Consider the following 12,632-nt stretch of genomic DNA (forward strand, 5'->3'; position numbering starts at 1 on the left):
TGGCTTTGGGTTTCTCCATAAACAGGACAAAGGTCCTGTGGTCAAAGTAACATCTGGTCTAGTGGCCAGACAGAAAGGACGAGTGGGAGGAGCCTGTCCCAGCCAACGTTAGGAATGGGGAGGACTGGCCACAGGGCCACAGGGCCCTGAGCCACCTCAAGAAGCAAGAGGCTGGGAGGGAGTTTCCCGCCCACCCCGCCCATCCCCACAGGCCCTGTGCGTGTGTGTCTGGCAAGGGGTGTGACCCTCAGCACCCGGGGCCCCAGAGGAGAAGGAAGCAAGCCCACACCGACTGTGGCAAGGGTTGTCAGAAGGCGACAGTCTGGACAGGGAGCAGAAAGGGACAGGTTGGGGATGTCAAGCTCCATCTAACTCTGCTCCGAGGACTTCCAGGGAAGGCGGGTCTGGTGACCTCTGGGGACAGAGGTTCTTAAGCTGCTTTTACAGAAGACGTTTCTGGAGAACTTGGCCCATCAGCACCAGACAACCTGTCCGCGGCACCGTGTCCCTCCGGCCCCACTCCCCTTGCTCTAGGCTGAAGCCATCCGGATGGTGACCGTGCACACAGCCTTGGCTGCGTCCCCAGAGCCCCTCACGTGCTGCGCCATCTGGATGGAGGGTCCTGGGACTTGTCCCCCCAGACCTGACCACCCCGACCTGCGAGACTCGGGTGGCACGAGTGAGCTCGGGAGCCCGGTCAGCGGACGTGACCAGCGTCCAGGTTGGAACTGGCCCTTCTGCTCCGAACACCAAGAGCTACAAATCTTGGCTCGGGTCCCCTCCTGCTCTAGGGGGGCCGGCCCCGCAGGGTGGCATCCAGGAGTGGGGCAAACACACAGCCGGGCTCCTTGATGACGCAGAAACGTGAGAACCTGGACAGGCAGCTCGCTGCAAACTGCACGTCGAACAAATGTTTCACTTCAGACTCCGTCACTCACCCTGTGAATGTGGCCCCTGTGGGGACGGTGAGTCGAAGTCTCGGCCGAGGGGGGAACGCTCCGCTCAGGCCTCAGTCAGGACCGCAGCCCGGCCGTGTCCACCGGGCTTCCCCGGCCAATGCGGCAGCACGTGCGAGGACCCGATCCGATGTAACTGTCTTACCCTCCTTCACTGCTTACTAGTGCTCCCATCTGTGTGCACATTTCTGTTTTCTGCTGTTTCTATTCTATTTTGATAATATCAAAAAAGGGGTTTTTCTACTTCGAAATGGAGAGTACAGCTGTTGTGAATATTTTGTTCAGAACAGACACAACACCTTCTAACTCCTAGTTCAGCAGACAAGAAAATATGCTAAAATGACTCCATGCCCAGGTAGTTAATTGCAGCCAGTAAAAGCAGAGTAACTACAAAATATGACATGTTGGTAGAGGCTGGTTAAGGATAATTTACAGACACTGCTCATTTGCCTACTAACCACATAGTAGAGTAATATTTATGTCTCTTTACATGTAACACAAACTTGTAGACGCCACCCCTGGTACAACTTCATCCCGGGCTTAGGTTTCCCAGCTCCTCGTATTAGGCTTCATGGCCTAAGAAATTCTGCTTAGAATGCTAAACACATGAGAAAATCCAGAGGTCATATGTGGACAGAGAAGGGGAGAGAGAGGATGGGATGGCAGTGGCAGGAAAGAGATGGGAGAAGGCAAAACAACAGGTTAGGGAAGAGCCCCTTCTAGAGTCATCTAGAAGGTGACCTGTGGACGGGGAAGTGGAAGAGGGGTTCCACACAACCAAGCTCACAGGAGACAGATGCTGACGTCAACAACTCAGACTGCATGAGTTATAAGGCAACCGGGAATGGTAGGGCCTAGGGCCAAGCAGGGAGCACACTAACATTCAAACTTTTTTCAAACACCGTATGCAAACACAGCGGTGTCCGTCCTGAGTACCAGTGCCATACTCCTCTACACACCACCGAACAGACAAGTTCTCAATCCCTGGTAGAAGGCTTCAGCATTCAAGGTGTCAGACTAGTAAATTACTCGTTCATTCAACAAATATTTACTGTGCATCTACTATGAACTAAGCACCAGGCTAGATACAAAGACAAATATTTTAATCTCTATAAAACTTAATTTCCTCATCAATATGACAGATGTTAACCCCTGATTTACCCATCATCCGCAGCCCAATCCTCTGTGCCTGTGGTAGGTAGAGCTTTTTCTCAATTCCCTTAAATAGCTCTGCCAGGCTCTGGTGGGTGCTGGCGTACCCCGAAGACCCTTCCTGACTCCAGGGCCCATCTCCCTCCACTGCCTGACTCTCTACCACAGCTGCACCCTTCCACAAGGCCTTCCTTTCCCCGTGGAGTCTCTCTGCTCCTGGCCTGCTCTGTTGTCCTGATCTGCTCTGCCTCATGTGTCTGTATGGAAAGAGCTTTTCCTTATTACCCACAACCAAGCTGTGAGAATCTAGACTCTCCCCAGAGCACACTGAGTGCTGAGAGAATCAAAGAAGCAGACTACAACTGGGACTGAAAGGAGGATATTAGAGAAAACTTCTCTCCAGATCCAGTCGGGGCACTGCCTGGGAGACATGGCTCCTTTCAACCTGTAGCTCGTCCGTCTTTAGGTTACGGCTCCCAACCCTGCCCTGCAGTTGGTCTCTAAACAAGAGTCTGAAGAGGAAAAGGGCATGGAGTACTATGAGGTGATCGCCGGTTATGGGCCAAGTATGGAAGGGCACATATCACTTTTGCTCACCTTCTACAAACCAGAACTCAGTCTCTCGACCATACACACTGACCAGTAAACCTTCCCAGGAATCTGACCTCGAGTCCAGGGAAGAAGAGGAAAGAGACAGTAGTAAACACGTAATCATCTCTGACACAGACGCTCTGCTGACTATCACCATGCCAGGCCCATTTCCCCTTCCTGCCATGTCCCGGGGGCCAGCATCTCTCCCTGGACTGGGTCAGCATTACGTTATGAAGACAGTTCGTGAACGAATGCAGCACCGTCAGCATCAAACCAACTGTTCAAATGACATGCAAGTCAAATGATTCTGATGATTAGGAATCATGTCAGTGAAAGAAATGTAATACCTGACGTAATTTTTGTTATTACTTTGTAGACAAACTTCACTGCAGTACCTCATACACAGTCAACTACAGAATCTAAAGTACACCTTGGTGAGGTTTGGTAATTGTATGTTCCCATGTTACTCCCACTCTAACTATGACACAGAATATTCCTGTCACTCCAAAAAGTTCCCTTATGCTCCTCTGAAGTCAATTTAGTAAGACCCAAATAAATGGGAAAGACCTACTATATTCAGGGATTAGAAGGCTTACAACTGTCAAGACACCTGGGTGGCTCTGCCAGTTGAGTCCCCAACTCTTGCTTTTGGCTCGGGTCATGATTTCAGGGTCATGAGATCACACTCCGCGGGCATCAAGCTCTGTGCTGGGCATGGAGCCTGTTTATGATCCTCTCCCTCCAGCTCCCTCTGACCCTCCCTGGCTCACTCTCTCTCCAAAAAATGTTTTTCTAATTTTTTCATTTATTTTCCTATTTTTCTCAATTCCTTTCAGCTATTGTCTGAAACCCATTGTTTGTTTTTTTGTTTTATCTTTTTCTTTCCTCTTTTCTTTTCTGGACAAAATGATTAAAATTTGTAAACATTCACCCCAAAGGAAAGAAGAACAGGAGGTAGCACTCACTGCCACAGATTTAATCAACACTGATTTAAGCAAGATGTCTGAACTAGAATTTAAAATGATTATAAGAGTATTAGCTAGGCTTGATATAGGTAATATGATGACACTAAATTCTTATCTTCAATAATTACTCTGAATGCAAATGGACTAAATGCTCCAATCAAAATACATAAGGTATCAGAATGGATAAAAAAACAAGACCCAGGGCGCCTGGGTGGCTCAGTGGGTTAAAGCCTCTGCATTCGGCTCAGGTCATGATCCCAGGGTCCTGGGATCGAGCCCCGCGTCAGGCTCTCTGCTCAGCGGAGATCCTGCTTCCTCCTCTCTCTGCCTGCCTCTCTGCCTACTTTTGATCTCTATCAAATAAAATCTTTAAAAAAAAAAAAAAAACAAGTAAGACCCACTGATATGCTGCTTACAGGAGACTCATTTTAGGCCCAAAGACACCTTCAGACTGAAAGTAAGGGTGTGGAGAATGATTTATCATATTAATGGACATCAAAAGAAAGCTGGAATAGCCATACTTATGTCAGCCAAACTAGATTTTTTTTTAAATATTTTATCCATTTATTTGACATAGAGATCACAAGTAGGCAGAGAGAGAGGGAGAAGCAGGCTCCCCGCTGAGCAGAGAGCCCAATGCGGGGCTTGATCCCAGGACCCTGAGATCACGACCTGAGCTGAAGGCAAAGGCTTAACCCACTGAGCCACCCAGGCACCCCGAAACTAGATTTTAAAACAAAGACTGCAATAAGAGATGAAGAAGGGCACAATATCCTCATTATGGGGTCTACCAACAAGAGGATTTTACAATTGTAAATATTTATGCCCCTAACTTGAAAGGAGTCAAATATATAAATCAGTTAAGAACTAACTTAAGGAAACTCACTGGTAATAATACAATAATAGTAGGAGACTTTAAGGGCACCTGTGTGGCTCAGACTGGTGAGCATCCAACTTTTGGTTTCGACTCAGGTCATGATTTCAGGGTTGTGAGATCAAGCCCCGCATCCCACTCCTTGCTCAGCGGGGAGCCTGCTTGAGATTTTCTCTCTCTCTGTCCCTCTACTCCTCCCTCTGGTCACATTCACTTGCTCTGTCAAATAAAATCTCTAAAAAAAAATAGTAGGGGACTTTAACACACTCATAGCAATGGGCAGTTCATCTAAGCACAAGATCAACAAGGAAACAAAGGCTTTAAATGACACACTGGACCAGATGGACTTCACAGATGTATTCAGATCATTTCATCCCAAAGCAGCAGAATACAAATTCTTTTCACATGCACACGGAACATTCTCCAGAACAGATCACATACTGGGTCACAAATCAGGACACAACTAGTACAAAGATAGAATCATATCATACATATTTTTAGACCACAATGCTATGAAGCATGGTATTGACCATAAGGAAAAATGTAGAAGGATCACAAATACATGGACGCTAAAGAACATTCTACTAAAGAACGAATGGGTCAACTAGGAAATTAAAGAATTAAAAAAAATATATGGAAGCAAATGAAAATGAAAACATGACAGTTCAAAACCTTTGGGACACAGCAACGGCAGTCCTAAGAAGGAAGTATACACCAATACAGGTCTTCCTCAAAAAGCAAGAAAAGTTTCAAATACACATACTAACCTTAGAATTAAAGGACCTGGAAAAAGAACAGCAAACAAAGCCTAAATCCACCACAAGGGAAATAATAAAAATTATAGAAGAAATCAATGATACAGAAATAAAAAAAAAAAAATAGTAGACCAGGTCAACAAAACCAGGATCTAGTTCTTTGTAAGAACTGACAAGATTGATAAATCCCTAGCCAGACTTATCAAGAAGAAAAGAGGAAGGACCCAAATAAAATCACAGATGAAATAGGAGAGCTCAAAACCAATGCCGAAGAAATACATAAAATTATAAGAGACTATTATGAGCAATTCTATGCCAACAAACTAGGCAATCTGGAAGAAATGGATGCATTCCCAGATACATAAACTATCAAAATTGAAACATGATGAAACAGAAAATCTGAACAGATCCATAACCAGCAAAGAAATTGAGTCAGTAATCAAAAAATGGCCCAACAGGGAAAGGGAGGAGCAAGGTGGCAGAGGAGTAGGAGACCCAAATTTCATCTGGTCCCAGGAATTTAGCTAGACAGTTATCAAACCATTCTGAGGACCTAAAAACTCAACAGGTGATTGAAGAGAATAGCAACACTCCAATGAACAGACAAGCGACCACTTTCTGGAATATAGGACGTGGAGAGATGTAAATCCAAGGTGCTATATGGGAAGACAGACCGCAAGGGGAGGGAGCCTCCGTGAGCTGGCTACTGCCAAGTGAGAAATCAGTGGAGCACAATTTCAGAACTTTTAGAAGTCTGCTCCACGGAGGGACATCGCTCCAGTGACTAGGAGTGTGTATGTGTGTGTGTGTGTGTGTGTGTGTGTGTGTGCGCGCGCACGCACACGTGCGTGCATGTGTGTGTGTATTCCTCACTGGGACAGTGTGGTCTCAGGACCCTCCGGGTCACAGAAAGAAGACTGGGGTTGCCTGAGTGTGGCAGAGCTCCCAGGTACTAGAGCGTGGAAGCCGGCTGAAAAGACGGAGCCAAGGAGGGGGCTCTCAGTTCTGGGTTCCCATAATCTCTGATCCCTGGCATAGTCGGGCTACTGCTCTTCAGGCAGGGACCCCACAAGTGACAGATCCGGAGAGACACCCCCCAACACACATCCTCCACCTGGAAGAGCAACACGGGAGCACGCTGCACGCTGGGTTTGGAGACTCCAAATGGGGCCAAGTGCAAGAGACAGAAATGCTCAGTCACAGGCTTAGTGAGCTCAGAACCCAGCCAGAGACCAGGCAGCTGGAGTGATTCACTGCTTTTCTTAGAGGGTGCACTGAAGAGTGGGGGCCCCGAGCTCTCAGTTCCTCCTGGGCCGAAATGGGGAGGCCAGCATTTTCATTCCCGTCCTCCAAAGCTTTACGGAAAGCATTCAGGCAACAAAAGCTCCCAGTGCAAAACCGGAAGATTACTTAGCCCAGCCCCGGGCAAGGGTGGTGCAATTCGGCCTCACGCAAAGACATTTGAGAATCACTGCAACTGGCCCCTCCCCAGATCAGCAAGAACATTCAGCCAAGACCAAGTCTACTGATCAATGAGAACGCAAAACACCAGTTAGGGGAATATAGCACATAGAATTCATGGCTTTTTTTCCCATGATTCTTTAGTCTTCCAAAGTTAAATTTTTAAAATTCTCATTATTTATTCTTTTTCTACTTTTTGGTTTTTGAATTTTTCCTCTTTCCTATTTTAACCTATTTTCACTATTTTATCTTATTAATACCTTTTTAGAAATCTTTTTTAATTTTCATTTTTATAGTCATATACTATTCCTTCATTGTATTTAACCTAAATTTTGTATACATATAAGTTTTTCTTTCTTTAAAATTTTGGGATACAGTTTCTTCCAAAAGACCAAAATATACCCTAAATCTAGCTTATGGCTTTATTCTAGTCTCTAGCCTGATCACATTCTCTCCTTTTTTTTTTCTTTATTCAACCAACTTATCTTATCAATTCTTTTTTTTAATCATTTTTAATCTTCATCTTTACAGTCATATTCCATCCTTTCATCGTGTTTACCCTTATTTGTGTGTGTATATACATACACATATATATATGTATGTACATATATATATATATATATATATATATATATATATATATATATAAGTTTTTCTTTCATTAAAATTTTGGGAGGCAGTTTCATCTAACAGAACAAAATACACCCAAAATCAAATATCTGGCTCTGTTCTATTCACCAGCCTAATCATTTTTTTCCCCCTTTCTTCTCCCCCCAATTTTGGGTCTCTTCTGGTTTGGTTAGTGTATATTTTTCTGGGGCCACTGTTATCATTTTAGCATTTTTTTCCCCTCATTCATCTATTCTTCTCACAACAAAATGACAAGGCAGAAAAACTCACCTGAAAAAAAAAAAAAAAAAAAGAACAAGAGGCAGCAAGAGGCAGTACCAACTGCTAGGGACCAAAACAATACAGACATTAGTAAGATGTCAGAACTGGAGTTCAGAATGACGATTATAAAGATGCTAGCTGGGCTTAAAGAAAGCATAGAAGATACTAGAGAATCCCTTTCTGGAGAAATAAAAGAACTAAAATCTAACCAAGTTGAAATTTAAAAAAGCTAATAATGAGGTGCAATAAAAAATGGAGGCTCTTACTGCTAGGATAAATGAGGCAGAAGAGAAAATTAGTGATACAGAAGAGAAAATTAGTGATACAGAAGATCAAATGATGGAGAATGAAGAAGCTGAGAAAAAAAACAACTACTGGATCATGAAGGGAGAATTCAAGAGATAAGTGATGCCATACGTTGAAACACTATTAGAATGATTGGGATCCCAACAGAAGAAAGAGAGAAAGGGGCAGAAGGTATATTGGAGCAAATTATAGCAGAGAATTTGCCTAATTTTGCAAAGGGAACAAGCATCAAAATCCAGGAGGCACAGAGAACCCCTGTCAAAATCAATAAAAATAGGTCCATACCCCATCATCTAATAGTAAAACTCAAAAGTCTCAGACAAAGAGAAAATCCTGAAAGTGGCTTGGGACAAAAGGTCTGTAACATACAATGGTAGAAATATTAGATTGGCAGCAGACCTATCCACAGAAACCTGGCAGGTCAGAAAGGTCTGCACTAAACAAGCATTAAATGAGAAAAATATGCAGCCAAGGATACTATATCCAGCTAGGCTGTCATTGAAAATAGAAGGAGAAATAAAAAGCTTCCAGGACAAACAAAAACTAAAAGAATTTGTAAATACCAAACCAGCCCTACAGGAAATATTGAAAGGGGTCCTCTAAGCAAAGAGTGAGCCTAAAAGTAGTAGACCAGGAAGGAACAGATACAATATACAGTAACAGTCACCTTATAGCCAATACAATGGCACTAAATTCATATCTTTCAATAGTTACCCTGAATGTAAATGGACTAAGTGCCCCAATCAAAAGGCACAATGTATCAGAATGGATAAAAAAATTTTTATCAGATTTATCTGATAAAAAATTTTTATCAGAATGGATAAAAAAAATAAGATCCATCATCATGCTGTCTGCAAGAAACTCATTTTAGACCCAAAGACACCTCCAGATTTAAAGTGAGGGGGTGGAAAACAATTTACCATGCTAATGGACATCAAAAGAAAGCTACAGTGGCAATGCTTATATCAGATAAATTAGCCAAAGACTACAATAAGAGATGAGGAAAGACACTATATCATACTTAAAGGGTCTGTCCAACAAGATTATCTAATTTTAAATATCTGTGCCCCTAACATGGGAGCAGCAAATTATATAAACCAATTAATAACAAAATCAAAGAAACACATCAACAATAATACAATAATAGTAGGGGACTTTAACGCCCCCCTCACTGAAATGGACAGATCATCCAAGCAAAAGATCAACAAGGAAATAAAGGCTTTTTTTTTTTAAGATTTTATTTATTTATTTATTTGACAGAGATCACAAGTAGGCAGAGAAGCAGGCAGAGAGAGAGGAGGAAGCAGGCTCCCCGCTGAGAAGAGAGCCTGATGTGGGGCTTGATCCCAGGACCCTGCGATCATGACCCGAGCCGAAGGCAGAGGCTTTAACCCACTGAGCCACCCGGGCGCCCCGGAAATAAAGGCTTTAAATGACACACTGGACCAGATGGACATTACAGATATATTTAGAACATTCCATCTCAAAGCAACAGGATACAAATTCTTCTCTAGTGCACATGGAATATTCTCCGGAGTAGATCACATTCTGGGACACAATCAGGTCTCAACCAGTACCAAAAGATTGGGATCATTCCCTGCATTTTTTCAGATCACAGTGCTTTGAAACTAGAATTCACCCACAAGAGGAAAGTTGGAAAGAACTCAAATACATGGAGGCTAAAGAGCATCCTACTCAAGAATGAATGGGTCAATGAGGAAATTAAAGAAAAATTTTAAGAATCATGGAAACAAATGAAAATGAAAACACAACTGTTTAAATCTTTGGGATGCAGCAAAGGCAGTCTTGAGAGGCAAGTATATAGCAACACAAGTCTTTCTCAAGAAACAAGAAAGGTCTCAAATACACAACCTAACCCTACACCTAAAGGAGCTGGAGAAAGGACAGCAAAGAAAACCTAAACCCAGCAGGAGAAGAGAAATAATAAAGATCAGAGCAGAAATCAATGAAATAGAAATCAAAAGAACAGTAGAACAGATCAACAAAACTAGGAGCTGGTTCTTTGAAAGAATTAATAAGATTGATAAACCCCTGGCCAAGACCTACCAAAAAGAAAAGAGAATAGACCCAAATAAATAAAATCATGAATGAAAGAGGAGAGATCACAACCCCAATGAAATACAATTATAAGAACATATTATGAGAACTATACACCAAATTTGACAATATGGAAGAAATGGATGCATTCCTAGAGACATATAAACTACCAAAACTGAACCAAGAAGAAATGAAACTGGAACAGACCCATAACCAGTAAGGAGATCGAAGCAGTCATCAGAATCTCCCAACAAACAAGAGCCCAGGGCCAGACAGCCTCCCAGGGAAATTCTACCAGACATTTAAGGAAGAATTAATACCTATTCTCCTGAAACTACTTTCAAAAAATAGAAATGGAAGGAAAACTTCCAAGCTCATTTTATGAGGTCAGCATTACCTTGATCCCAAAACCAGATAAGGACCCCATCAAAAAGGGGAATCGCAGACCAATATCCCTGATGAACTTGGATGCAAAAATTCTCACCAAAATACTAGCCAGTAGGATCCAACAGTACATTAAAAGGATTATTCACCACAACCAAGTGGGATTTATTCCTGGGCTGCAAGGTTGGTTCGACATCCACAAATCAATGTGATACAATACATTAATAAAAGAAAGAAAAAGAACCATATGATACTCTCAACAGATGCTGAAAAAGCATTTGACAAAAGTATAGCATCCTTTCTTGATCAAAACTCTTCACAGTGTAGGATAGAGCGTACATACTCAATATCATAAAAGCCATCTATGAAAAACCCACAAGGAATATCATTCTCAATGGAGAAAAACTGAGAGCTTTTCCCCTAAGGTCAGGAATATGGCAGGGCTGTCCACTATCACAACTGCTATTCAACATAGAATTAGAAGCTCTAGCCTCAGCAATCAGACAACAAAAAGAAATAAAAGGCATCTGAATTGGCAAAGAAGTCAAACTCTCACTCTTTGCAGATGATAGGATACTTTATGTGGAAAACCCAAAAGACTTCACTCCAAAACTGTTAGCAATCATACAGGAATTCAGTACAGTGTCAGGATATAAAATCAATGCACAGAAATCGGTTGCATTTCTATACACCAACAGCAAGACAGAAGAAAGAGAAATTAAGGAGTCGATCCCATTTATAATTGCACCCAAAACCATAAAATACCTAGGAATAAAATAAACCTAACCAAAGAGGCAAAGAATCTGTACTCAGAAAACTATAAAGTACTCATGAGAGAAATAGAGGAAGACACAAAGAAATGGGAAAAAAACATTCCATGCTCATGGATTGGAAAAACAAATGTTGCGAAAATGTCTATGCTATCTAAAGCAATCTACACATTTAATGCAATGTCTATCAAAATACCATCAACTTTTTTCAAAGAAATGGAACAAATTATCCTAAAATTTATATGGATCCAGAAAAGACCCTGAATAGCCAGAGGAATGTTGAAAAAGAAAAGCAAAGTTAGTGGCATCGCAATTCCGGACTTCAAGCTGTATTACAAAGCTGTAATTATCAAGACAGTATGGTACTGGCACAAAAACAGACACATAGATCACTGGTACACAATAAAGAACCTAAAAATGGAGTCTCAACTCCATGGTCAACTAATCTTCATCAAAGCAGGAAAGAATGTCCAATGGAAAAAAAGACAGTCTATTCAACAAATCATGCTGGGGAAATTGGACAGCCACATGCAGAAGAATGAAACTGAACCACTTTCTTGTACCATATGCAAAAATAAATAAAAAATGGAAGAAAGACCTAAATGTGACAGAAATCTGTCAAAATCCTGGATGAGAACACAGGCAGCAACCTCTCTGACCTCAGCCACAATAAATTTTTGCTAGATACATCTCCAGAGGCAAGGGAAACAAAAGCAAAAATGAACTACTGGGAATTCATCAGGATAAAAAGCGTTTGCACAGCAAAGGAAACAGTTAACAAAACTAAAAGCCAGTCTACAGAATGAAAGAAGATAAAGAACTTATCACACTCAACACTCAAGAAGTAAGAAAATCCAATCAAGAAATGGGCAGAAGACATGAACAAACGTTTCTCCAAAGAAGACATCCAAATGGCAACAGACACATGAAAAAACGTTCAACGTCACTCAGCACCAGGGAAATACAAATCAAAACCATAATGAGATACCACCTCACATGGGTCAGAATGGCTAAAATTAGTAAGTCAGGAAACAACAGATGCTGGCGAGGATATGGAGAAAGGGGAACCCTCCTACACTGCTGGTGGGAATGCAAGCTGGCACAGCCACTGTGGAAAACAGTGTGGAGGTTCCTCAAAAAGTTAAAAATAGAACTATCTTAGGGCACCTGGGTGGCTCAGTGGGTTAAGCCTCTGCCTTCAGCTCAGGTCATGATCTCAGGGTCCTGGGATTGAGCACCACGTTGGGCTCTCTGCTCAGCAGGGATCCTGCTTCTCCCTCTCCCTCTGCCTGCCTCTCTGCCTACTTGTGATCTCTCTGTCAAATGGATGAATAAAATCTCTTAAAAAAAAAAAAAAAGACTATCCTATGACCCAATAACTGCACTACTGGATATTTGCCCAAAGGATACAAAAATAGGGATTTGAAGCAGCAATATCCACAATAGCCAAAATATGGAAATAGCCCAGA

This window comes from Lutra lutra, chromosome 6 (genome assembly GCF_902655055.1).
Source record: "Lutra lutra chromosome 6, mLutLut1.2, whole genome shotgun sequence".
NCBI classification, from domain to species: Eukaryota; Metazoa; Chordata; class Mammalia; order Carnivora; family Mustelidae; genus Lutra; species Lutra lutra.